Source organism: Hypanus sabinus, unplaced genomic scaffold (genome assembly GCF_030144855.1).
Source record: "Hypanus sabinus isolate sHypSab1 unplaced genomic scaffold, sHypSab1.hap1 scaffold_440, whole genome shotgun sequence".
Classification (NCBI taxonomy): Eukaryota; Metazoa; Chordata; class Chondrichthyes; order Myliobatiformes; family Dasyatidae; genus Hypanus; species Hypanus sabinus.
The window spans coordinates 48,815-62,057 of record NW_026781314.1 but is presented as its reverse complement, the minus strand read 5'-3'; positions in this window follow the sequence as shown (position 1 = coordinate 62,057).

The window sequence follows — 13,243 nt, the reverse complement described above, 5'->3', positions numbered from 1 at the left end:
TACCCCGCACAACTGCGGAGGAGCCGGTGTCACCAGTGTCGAGGCGGCCGCACCGGGAGCAGCGGACACAACGAACGACCCCGGAAGATTCACAGGTGAAGTGTCGCCTCACCTGGAAGAATGTTTGGACAACGGAGAGAGTTCAGCCGTCCGGCCCTTTCACTGTGACACCCCGAACTCCACATCAAATCCGTCCAAACGAATCTGGGCCAACTTTTATGACCAATAAATATAATTTTTCTCAGCGATCAGCTGTATGAATGATCCCCTGACTCTGAGATGAAGGGGTATCTATGGTCCACACTGTCAGGGTGTTGAGTTTACCAGGAGACAAAGACTGCAGGGACGGGGGGTTTTCGGTTGACTAATACACTGTATGTGGATCCCGCTGGCAAATCTGGTGTTGTGACCCGAATCGAGACAAACACCACGCTGCCCACTCCACCAACAACAAGGCACAGCCGGACACATAACAGGGGACTTTACATCCCACAACACTGGATTCAGTGATGAAACCCGTGATTAATGTTGTTGTCCCACCGAAATAATAAGAAACGCACATTTTGATTCGTTTAAATACGGTGACGTCAGACAACCCCACTCGCCTGACGTCACACATGGACTCCCCATACCGGGATCTGCCCTCACGTGCGCGGTGTCTTACGTCACCCACGCGCTGCTGTGCTCGAGCTTTATCGGTTTAAAGGCTGGGCTAATAATCACGTGACCAGCCCCTCCCCCACCACTGTCAACAGAGGAGTCAGGAGCAGCGCTATTCTCATTGGTGCGAAGCGATGTCAATCACAGGTAACAACCAGTGGCGGAGGCGGACAAGCCGAGTGGGCGTTACCCCGCCGAGTTCGTCTCCCGCTCAAGCGCCGACGCCTCCTCAGAGCGGAGAAAACCTCAAAGTAAATGTCCGCTTTCTGATTTATTTCCATTTCCCTCCGAGGGAAGTTGGGGCGTTTGTGAAGTGTCTCCTGCGGCCGGAGTCTGATGTATCGCTGAGAGGTAGGAGGAGTCCGCTCGGCCAGTCGGTTTGATGCCGGTTCCCCGGGGGGAGGATTTTATTGACAGGATGAAGATGGTGAGATAGGGGGCGGACAGGATGTTTGTCCCGGTGGGGACAGGAGGGGCTCATCTGTGGAAATGTCTGAGCCCACGGTGGTGTCGAGCAGAGGGATTCAGCACATTGGGGGCAAACACCGGCAGACTGTTGCCCTGCAAGCCGGACCAATGGTCCGGGCAGAGTGACAATTATTTGTGCTTTGTTGAGATTGTACCTGGAATATGGTGTAACATCCCGCTCCCCAAACTAACACGGGTTATACAGACCAAAGAACAAACTGCCGGAGGAACTCAGTGGGTCGGGCAGCATCTGTGGAGGGAAATGGACCATCAACATTTCGGGCCGAGATCCTCCTTCTGGACTGAGAGTAGACGGGAAATAGTCAGAGAAAAGAGGTGAGGGATGGGGATGGGGCAAGAGCTGGGGAGTGAGAGGTGGATCCAGGTGAGGGGGAGGTGGGAAGGTGGAAATAGTGACGGGTGGGAGGTGATTGGTTGGGGCAACACGGGGCTGCAGAAGATGGAAATTAATTCCATCGAGGATGAACAAAGAGGTTAGAGAGTATTTGTCATAGAGAGTGTGATGAAGATTCACCAGACTGATCCCTGGAGTGGTGGGGTCATCATATGAAGAAAGATTAAATGTGATAACCCTTTCATTTAGAAAAACGAGGACTGAGAGGTGAACATTGAAATGCACAACATCATTACCGGTTGAATCAGGGATCCCAGTCTCTGAAACAGGGGTGGACTACCCGGGACTGAGATGAGGGGAAATGTTTCCAATCCGAGGGTGGTGAATGTCTGTAAATCCCCACCACAGGGGGCGATTATTCTACCTAGAGATTCTACATCTTCCAACCCTATACAACCTCGTTATAATGAGTTTATTTAATATTTTACCAAAAGTGCCATACAGCCCTACTACTGGCTCGTTATTTCAAGAAACATATAATTATCTGGGAAACGAGAGGACCTGCAGATGCTAGAAATGGAGAGAACTACACATAAAGTGCTGGAGGAGCTCAGCATGTCAAGCAGCATCTCTGGATGGGAATCAACATTCCTGGCCAAGACTCTTCTTTATGACTCGATACCCACGTATCTGGAATATCAACAAGCAAAGACAATAGAAAGTAGTGTAAAATCCAGAACCTTTGACAAAATTTAGTTCATGGCTTCAAAAAAAACCTGCCAAACAGAGCTCAATAGGTAACAAATACAACAAAGGCAATAAACACTTGCATCAATTCCGAGATTGACTTTTTTAATGAAAATATCTTGGTCCCATTTCAATCAGTAAAATTTACAGACAAATAAGAACTGAAGAGACAACTTTAGAAAAGTCTATTTACACTAAGTCCCACTTAGATTAACCACTACCTTGGACAGAAGGAGGATCAGGAATAACACACATGAAAAAAAAATCACACAACAGTCAGATAAAACCTAAATATATATTTTCATCAAAAATAAATAGGATTCAGCATTCATCTTTTAACTGGCCACAGTTCCGGTATCAGGCACAATATAAAACTCTCTGCTTCCCTCTCTGTGTCAAAATGGATCATTCCTCCCCTTCATCAGTCTGTGACTTGGCTCAGTCTGTCTGTCTCCTTCGCATTCTGAGCATGCGCCACACACCTACTGAGATCACATTTTATTTACACGGCTGTGACTAGAGACTTTCTGATTATTATGTCCCTCCCGGCATTTGACGGTGGTAAACTCAGAGTCAGCAATGGTATTGACCCTCAGGAGTAGGTGATTAGGCTTTTTCGTTGGAGATCGATAAACTGCCGGTAGTGTGTGTCTGGATGAGTGGGTCGTTTTCAGACTGGAAGGAGGTAGCGTTTGGAGTACCCCAGAGATCAGTCCGTGACCACAGTTGTTCACAGTTTAATGTCCCGGCGGAGGCAGCGAGATTTGAGATGTCCCAGTCTGCTGGTGACCGAGAAAGAGTGGAGTTGGGGGAGGGGAGGCTATTCACATGCAATTTCGTAGCTTTGCAATCAGTACATAGTGCACTGTGGGTCTGCAGTGGCGGGTTCCAATCTGCTAATTAGATTTGCTGACCACACTGCATTGATCGGCCGAATCCCAAATAATAACGAGGCAGCCTTCAGAGAAGTCATCACACCGACTCAAGTTGAGTTTTTATCCCTTCTCCAGAGAGCCAAGAAACAAAGAGCATGAAATTTGTTCAGAGAGAAAAATCAAACTTCCACCCCAACCCCAGCATAAAAAAGAACGGCATACCGATCATCAATCTACAAACCCCCCCCCCCCCGCGCACAAAAGGGAACAAACATTGAGCCCCCGAAAAGAAACACCCCTACCCCGCACAACTGCGGAGGAGCCGGTGTCACCAGTGTAGAGGCGGCCGCACCGGGAGCAGCGGGCACAACCGGCGACCCCGGAAGATTCACAGGTGAAGTGTCGCCTCACCTGGAAGGATGTTTGGACAACGGAGAGAGTTCAGCCGTCCGGCCCTTTCACTGTGACTCCCTGAACTCCACATCAAATCCGTCCAATCGAATCTGGGTGAACTTTAATGACCAATAAATATAATTCCTCTCAGCGATCAGCTGTCTGAGTGATTCCCTGACTCTGAGAGGAAGGGGTATCTATGGTCCACACTGTCAGGGTGTTGAGTTTACCAGGAGACAAAGACTGCAGGGACGAGAGGTTTTCTGTTGACTAATACACTGTGTGTGGACCCCGCTGGCAATTCTGGTGTTGTGACCCGAATCGAGACAAACACCACGCTGCCCACTCCACCAACAACACGGCACAGCCGGACACATAACAGGGGACTTTACATCCCACAACACTGGATTCAGTGATGAAACCCGTGATTAATGTTGTTGTCCCACCGAAATAATAAGAAACGCACATTTTGATTCGTTTAAATACGGTGACGTCAGACAACCCCACTCGCCTGACGTCACACATGGACTCCCCATACCGGGATCTGCCCTCACGTGCGCGGTGTCTTACGTCACCCACGCGCTGCTGTGCTCGAGCTTTATCGGTTTAAAGGCTGGGCTAATAATCACGTGACCAGCCCCTCCCCCACCACTGTCAACAGAGGAGTCAGGAGCAGCGCTATTCTCATTGGTGCGAAGCGATGTCAATCACAGGTAACAACCAGTGGCGGAGGCGGACAAGCCGAGTGGGCGTTACCCCGCCGAGTTCGTCTCCCGCTCAAGCGCCGACGCCTCCTCAGAGCGGAGAAAACCTCAAAGTAAATGTCCGCTTTCTGATTTATTTCCATTTCCCTCCGAGGGAAGTTGGGGCGTTTGTGAAGTGTCTCCTGCGGCCGGAGTCTGATGTATCGCTGAGAGGTAGGAGGAGTCCGCTCGGCCAGTCGGTTTGATGCCGGTTCCCCGGGGGGAGGATTTTATTGACAGGATGAAGATGGTGAGATAGGGGGCGGACAGGATGTTTGTCCCGGTGGGGACAGGAGGGGCTCATCTGTGGAAATGTCTGAGCCCACGGTGGTGTCGAGCAGAGGGATTCAGCACATTGGGGGCAAACACCGGCAGACTGTTGCCCTGCAAGCCGGACCAATGGTCCGGGCAGAGTGACAATTATTTGTGCTTTGTTGAGATTGTACCTGGAATATGGTGTAACATCCCGCTCCCCAAACTAACACGGGTTATACAGACCAAAGAACAAACTGCCGGAGGAACTCAGTGGGTCGGGCAGCATCTGTGGAGGGAAATGGACCATCAACATTTCGGGCCGAGATCCTCCTTCTGGACTGAGAGTAGACGGGAAATAGTCAGAGAAAAGAGGTGAGGGATGGGGATGGGGCAAGAGCTGGGGAGTGAGAGGTGGATCCAGGTGAGGGGGAGGTGGGAAGGTGGAAATAGTGACGGGTGGGAGGTGATTGGTTGGGGCAACACGGGGCTGCAGAAGATGGAAATTAATTCCATCGAGGATGAACAAAGAGGTTAGAGAGTATTTGTCATAGAGAGTGTGATGAAGATTCACCAGACTGATCCCTGGAGTGGTGGGGTCATCATATGAAGAAAGATTAAATGTGATAACCCTTTCATTTAGAAAAACGAGGACTGAGAGGTGAACATTGAAATGCACAACATCATTACCGGTTGAATCAGGGATCCCAGTCTCTGAAACAGGGGTGGACTACCCGGGACTGAGATGAGGGGAAATGTTTCCAATCCGAGGGTGGTGAATGTCTGTAAATCCCCACCACAGGGGGCGATTATTCTACCTAGAGATTCTACATCTTCCAACCCTATACAACCTCGTTATAATGAGTTTATTTAATATTTTACCAAAAGTGCCATACAGCCCTACTACTGGCTCGTTATTTCAAGAAACATATAATTATCTGGGAAACGAGAGGACCTGCAGATGCTAGAAATGGAGAGAACTACACATAAAGTGCTGGAGGAGCTCAGCATGTCAAGCAGCATCTCTGGATGGGAATCAACATTCCTGGCCAAGACTCTTCTTTATGACTCGATACCCACGTATCTGGAATATCAACAAGCAAAGACAATAGAAAGTAGTGTAAAATCCAGAACCTTTGACAAAATTTAGTTCATGGCTTCAAAAAAAACCTGCCAAACAGAGCTCAATAGGTAACAAATACAACAAAGGCAATAAACACTTGCATCAATTCCGAGATTGACTTTTTTAATGAAAATATCTTGGTCCCATTTCAATCAGTAAAATTTACAGACAAATAAGAACTGAAGAGACAACTTTAGAAAAGTCTATTTACACTAAGTCCCACTTAGATTAACCACTACCTTGGACAGAAGGAGGATCAGGAATAACACACATGAAAAAAAAATCACACAACAGTCAGATAAAACCTAAATATATATTTTCATCAAAAATAAATAGGATTCAGCATTCATCTTTTAACTGGCCACAGTTCCGGTATCAGGCACAATATAAAACTCTCTGCTTCCCTCTCTGTGTCAAAATGGATCATTCCTCCCCTTCATCAGTCTGTGACTTGGCTCAGTCTGTCTGTCTCCTTCGCATTCTGAGCATGCGCCACACACCTACTGAGATCACATTTTATTTACACGGCTGTGACTAGAGACTTTCTGATTATTATGTCCCTCCCGGCATTTGACGGTGGTAAACTCAGAGTCAGCAATGGTATTGACCCTCAGGAGTAGGTGATTAGGCTTTTTCGTTGGAGATCGATAAACTGCCGGTAGTGTGTGTCTGGATGAGTGGGTCGTTTTCAGACTGGAAGGAGGTAGCGTTTGGAGTACCCCAGAGATCAGTCCGTGACCACAGTTGTTCACAGTTTAATGTCCCGGCGGAGGCAGCGAGATTTGAGATGTCCCAGTCTGCTGGTGACCGAGAAAGAGTGGAGTTGGGGGAGGGGAGGCTATTCACATGCAATTTCGTAGCTTTGCAATCAGTACATAGTGCACTGTGGGTCTGCAGTGGCGGGTTCCAATCTGCTAATTAGATTTGCTGACCACACTGCATTGATCGGCCGAATCCCAAATAATAACGAGGCAGCCTTCAGAGAAGTCATCACACCGACTCAAGTTGAGTTTTTATCCCTTCTCCAGAGAGCCAAGAAACAAAGAGCATGAAATTTGTTCAGAGAGAAAAATCAAACTTCCACCCCAACCCCAGCATAAAAAAGAACGGCATACCGATCATCAATCTACAAACCCCCCCCCCCCCGCGCACAAAAGGGAACAAACATTGAGCCCCCGAAAAGAAACACCCCTACCCCGCACAACTGCGGAGGAGCCGGTGTCACCAGTGTAGAGGCGGCCGCACCGGGAGCAGCGGGCACAACCGGCGACCCCGGAAGATTCACAGGTGAAGTGTCGCCTCACCTGGAAGGATGTTTGGACAACGGAGAGAGTTCAGCCGTCCGGCCCTTTCACTGTGACTCCCTGAACTCCACATCAAATCCGTCCAATCGAATCTGGGTGAACTTTAATGACCAATAAATATAATTCCTCTCAGCGATCAGCTGTCTGAGTGATTCCCTGACTCTGAGAGGAAGGGGTATCTATGGTCCACACTGTCAGGGTGTTGAGTTTACCAGGAGACAAAGACTGCAGGGACGAGAGGTTTTCTGTTGACTAATACACTGTGTGTGGACCCCGCTGGCAATTCTGGTGTTGTGACCCGAATCGAGACAAACACCACGCTGCCCACTCCACCAACAACACGGCACAGCCGGACACATAACAGGGGACTTTACATCCCACAACACTGGATTCAGTGATGAAACCCGTGATTAATGTTGTTGTCCCACCGAAATAATAAGAAACGCACATTTTGATTCGTTTAAATACGGTGACGTCAGACAACCCCACTCGCCTGACGTCACACATGGACTCCCCATACCGGGATCTGCCCTCACGTGCGCGGTGTCTTACGTCACCCACGCGCTGCTGTGCTCGAGCTTTATCGGTTTAAAGGCTGGGCTAATAATCACGTGACCAGCCCCTCCCCCACCACTGTCAACAGAGGAGTCAGGGGCAGCGCTATTCTCATTGGTGCGAAGCGATGTCAATCACAGGTAACAACCAGTGGCGGAGGCGGACAAGCCGAGTGGGCGTTACCCCGCCGAGTTCGTCTCCCGCTCAAGCGCCGACGCCTCCTCAGAGCGGAGAAAACCTCAAAGTAAATGTCCGCTTTCTGATTTATTTCCATTTCCCTCCGAGGGAAGTTGGGGCGTTTGTGAAGTGTCTCCTGCGGCCGGAGTCTGATGTATCGCTGAGAGGTAGGAGGAGTCCGCTCGGCCAGTCGGTTTGATGCCGGTTCCCCGGGGGGAGGATTTTATTGACAGGATGAAGATGGTGAGATAGGGGGCGGACAGGATGTTTGTCCCGGTGGGGACAGGAGGGGCTCATCTGTGGAAATGTCTGAGCCCACGGTGGTGTCGAGCAGAGGGATTCAGCACATTGGGGGCAAACACCGGCAGACTGTTGCCCTGCAAGCCGGACCAATGGTCCGGGCAGAGTGACAATTATTTGTGCTTTGTTGAGATTGTACCTGGAATATGGTGTAACATCCCGCTCCCCAAACTAACACGGGTTATACAGACCAAAGAACAAACTGCCGGAGGAACTCAGTGGGTCGGGCAGCATCTGTGGAGGGAAATGGACCATCAACATTTCGGGCCGAGATCCTCCTTCTGGACTGAGAGTAGACGGGAAATAGTCAGAGAAAAGAGGTGAGGGATGGGGATGGGGCAAGAGCTGGGGAGTGAGAGGTGGATCCAGGTGAGGGGGAGGTGGGAAGGTGGAAATAGTGACGGGTGGGAGGTGATTGGTTGGGGCAACACGGGGCTGCAGAAGATGGAAATTAATTCCATCGAGGATGAACAAAGAGGTTAGAGAGTATTTGTCATAGAGAGTGTGATGAAGATTCACCAGACTGATCCCTGGAGTGGTGGGGTCATCATATGAAGAAAGATTAAATGTGATAACCCTTTCATTTAGAAAAACGAGGACTGAGAGGTGAACATTGAAATGCACAACATCATTACCGGTTGAATCAGGGATCCCAGTCTCTGAAACAGGGGTGGACTACCCGGGACTGAGATGAGGGGAAATGTTTCCAATCCGAGGGTGGTGAATGTCTGTAAATCCCCACCACAGGGGGCGATTATTCTACCTAGAGATTCTACATCTTCCAACCCTATACAACCTCGTTATAATGAGTTTATTTAATATTTTACCAAAAGTGCCATACAGCCCTACTACTGGCTCGTTATTTCAAGAAACATATAATTATCTGGGAAACGAGAGGACCTGCAGATGCTAGAAATGGAGAGAACTACACATAAAGTGCTGGAGGAGCTCAGCATGTCAAGCAGCATCTCTGGATGGGAATCAACATTCCTGGCCAAGACTCTTCTTTATGACTCGATACCCACGTATCTGGAATATCAACAAGCAAAGACAATAGAAAGTAGTGTAAAATCCAGAACCTTTGACAAAATTTAGTTCATGGCTTCAAAAAAAACCTGCCAAACAGAGCTCAATAGGTAACAAATACAACAAAGGCAATAAACACTTGCATCAATTCCGAGATTGACTTTTTTAATGAAAATATCTTGGTCCCATTTCAATCAGTAAAATTTACAGACAAATAAGAACTGAAGAGACAACTTTAGAAAAGTCTATTTACACTAAGTCCCACTTAGATTAACCACTACCTTGGACAGAAGGAGGATCAGGAATAACACACATGAAAAAAAAATCACACAACAGTCAGATAAAACCTAAATATATATTTTCATCAAAAATAAATAGGATTCAGCATTCATCTTTTAACTGGCCACAGTTCCGGTATCAGGCACAATATAAAACTCTCTGCTTCCCTCTCTGTGTCAAAATGGATCATTCCTCCCCTTCATCAGTCTGTGACTTGGCTCAGTCTGTCTGTCTCCTTCGCATTCTGAGCATGCGCCACACACCTACTGAGATCACATTTTATTTACACGGCTGTGACTAGAGACTTTCTGATTATTATGTCCCTCCCGGCATTTGACGGTGGTAAACTCAGAGTCAGCAATGGTATTGACCCTCAGGAGTAGGTGATTAGGCTTTTTCGTTGGAGATCGATAAACTGCCGGTAGTGTGTGTCTGGATGAGTGGGTCGTTTTCAGACTGGAAGGAGGTAGCGTTTGGAGTACCCCAGAGATCAGTCCGTGACCACAGTTGTTCACAGTTTAATGTCCCGGCGGAGGCAGCGAGATTTGAGATGTCCCAGTCTGCTGGTGACCGAGAAAGAGTGGAGTTGGGGGAGGGGAGGCTATTCACATGCAATTTCGTAGCTTTGCAATCAGTACATAGTGCACTGTGGGTCTGCAGTGGCGGGTTCCAATCTGCTAATTAGATTTGCTGACCACACTGCATTGATCGGCCGAATCCCAAATAATAACGAGGCAGCCTTCAGAGAAGTCATCACACCGACTCAAGTTGAGTTTTTATCCCTTCTCCAGAGAGCCAAGAAACAAAGAGCATGAAATTTGTTCAGAGAGAAAAATCAAACTTCCACCCCAACCCCAGCATAAAAAAGAACGGCATACCGATCATCAATCTACAAACCCCCCCCCCCCCCGCGCACAAAAGGGAACAAACATTGAGCCCCCGAAAAGAAACACCCCTACCCCGCACAACTGCGGAGGAGCCGGTGTCACCAGTGTAGAGGCGGCCGCACCGGGAGCAGCGGGCACAACCGGCGACCCCGGAAGATTCACAGGTGAAGTGTCGCCTCACCTGGAAGGATGTTTGGACAACGGAGAGAGTTCAGCCGTCCGGCCCTTTCACTGTGACTCCCTGAACTCCACATCAAATCCGTCCAATCGAATCTGGGTGAACTTTAATGACCAATAAATATAATTCCTCTCAGCGATCAGCTGTCTGAGTGATTCCCTGACTCTGAGAGGAAGGGGTATCTATGGTCCACACTGTCAGGGTGTTGAGTTTACCAGGAGACAAAGACTGCAGGGACGAGAGGTTTTCTGTTGACTAATACACTGTGTGTGGACCCCGCTGGCAATTCTGGTGTTGTGACCCGAATCGAGACAAACACCACGCTGCCCACTCCACCAACAACACGGCACAGCCGGACACATAACAGGGGACTTTACATCCCACAACCCTGGATTCAGTGATAAAACCCGTGATCAATGTTGTTGTCCCACTGAAAAGTCCATTAAGGTGCTTTTAAATACACCCCCCACTCGCCAGACGTCACACATGGGCTCCCGACACCGGGATCTGCCCTCACGTGCGCGGTGTCTTACGTCACCCACGCGCTGCTGTGCTCGAGCTTTATAGGTGGAACGGCTGGGCTAATAATCACGTGACCACCCCTTCCCCACCGCTGTTATGGTGCGAAGCGATGTCAATCACCGGTTACAACCAGTCGTGAAGGCGGACAAGCCGAGTGGGCGTTACCCCGCCGAGTTCGTCTCCCGCTCAAGCGCCGACGCCTCCTCAGAGCGGAGAAAACCTCAAAGTAAATGTCCGCTTTCTGATTTATTTCCATTTCCCTCCGAGGGAAGTTGGGGCGTTTGTGAAGCGTCTCCCGCGGCCAGAGTCTGATGTATCGCTGAGAGGTACGAGGAGAACACTCGGCCCGTCGGTTTGATGCCGGTTCCCCTGGGAAGGAGAGGGGGATTTTATTGAAAGGATGAAGATGGTGTGAGAGGGGGCGGACAGGATGTTTGTCCCGGTGGGGACAGGAGGGGCTCATCTGCGGAAATGTCTGAACCCACGGTGGTGTCGAGCAGAGGGATTCACCACATTGGGGGCAAACACCGTCAGACTGTTGCCCTGCAAGCCGGACCAATGGTCCGGGCAGAGTGACAATTATTTGTGTTTTGTTGAGATTGTACCTGGAATATGCTGTAAAATCCCGCTCCCCATACTAACACGGGTTATACAGACCAAAGAACAAACTGCTGGAGGTACTCAGTGGGTCGGGCAGCATCTGTGGCGTGAAATGGACCGTCAACATTTCGGGCCGAGACCCTCCCTCTGGACTGAGAGTGGACGGGAAATAGTCAGAAAGAAGAGGTGAGGGGTGGGGATGGGGCATGAGCCGGGGAGTAAGAGGTGAATCCAGGTGAGGGGGGAGGTGGGAAGGTGGAAATAGTGACAGGGGTGGGAGGTGAGTGGTTGGGGCAACACGGGGCTGCAGAAGCTGGTAATTAATTCCATAGAGGATTAACAAAGAGGTAAGAGAGTATTTGTTACAGAGAGTGCAATGAAGATTCACCAGACTGATCCCTGGGGTGGTGGTGTCACCATATGAAGAAAGATCAAATGTGATAACCCTTTCATTTAGAGAATCGAGGACTGAGGGGTGAACACACTGAAATGCACAACATCATTACCGGTTGAACCAGGGATCTCAGTCTCTGAAACAGGGATAGACTGTGCGGGACTGAAATGAGGGGAAATGTCTCCATTCCGAGGGTGGTGAATGTTTATAAATCCCCACCACAGAGGGCAGTGAAGACTCAGTGATCGTCCGCACGTAAAACAGAGGCCGGCAGATGTGTGGAGACCGAAGGGATGGAGGAAATGAGGATCGGGCAGAAACACGTGGCTGAGATGGGTGAGCAGCCGCCATATTGCTGATGGTTAGAGGGGCTGAATTGCCTCCTGCTGTTTCTCACTTGATGTTTCAGTGTTCCTGTCCAGCAAGGCTCTGGAGGAATGTGAATAGAAATTAGTGTTTAGAAACACAAAACTGATTTAAATGAAACGTGAACATTTCCTTTTTGCGTCTGAATTATGTTTTGGACCTGGATGGGAATTGAGCCGGTGACTCTGTGACCTGGACGTGGAGGGAAAAGGATCGGGGAAGATATGGTGTGGAAAAATAATCATGTATCTGGGGTAAATATGGAATAATGTGGGGAATGCGGTGGATGGGTCGGGCAGCATGTGAGGGGCGAGGAGCAGAGTCACCAATTCAGGAGGGAGACCCTCCACCCGTCACCTGATCCGGGTTCCTGTTCACGTTTTTCAGCAGATCTGCAGCATCTGCGGGTCATTGCTCTACGTGTACGTGTAGCTTCATCTTTCCCCGTTCAGACAAGGCAGTGAGATCCGGATCTGTCACGTCCTCTCGTTGTGGGTGGACAATGTTTTTTTTTTCTCTGCAATAGTTTCTGCATGTTTCATTCCACTGTTTTGAGATGCTGAAGGGCTGCCGATGTTTCTTGGTGTCTGACCCGTTTATGTGAGAATTTAGCCATTTGTATTTATCTGAGCTTCTCATAAATGTGTAAAGTTTGGTTCAGCTTCACTTCAGAATTTCCAAAGCAACACCCAGTCAGTCAAATTGCTCCACACAATTAAAATAGCTTATTACTTTTTTCTCTATTTTTGTACTATATATATGTATATTCTTATTTTAAATCACAATTTTTCAAAACTATTGTTATGAATTAGGTTCTGCTGCTACCGCAGGGACAACAAATTTCATGACACATGCCGGTGCTATTAAACCTGATTCTGATATTGATATGGGAGACCAACCACCGGTCACCTGATCCCAGTTACCGCAGATCGTAATGTGAGATTGAAGTATTTTCCATATATTTGCTTTCCACAGAAATGACAACAGTTCAGTTTCCTTCTGAGGTTCTGGAGCAGAAGCTCAGTCTGTCTAATATTTC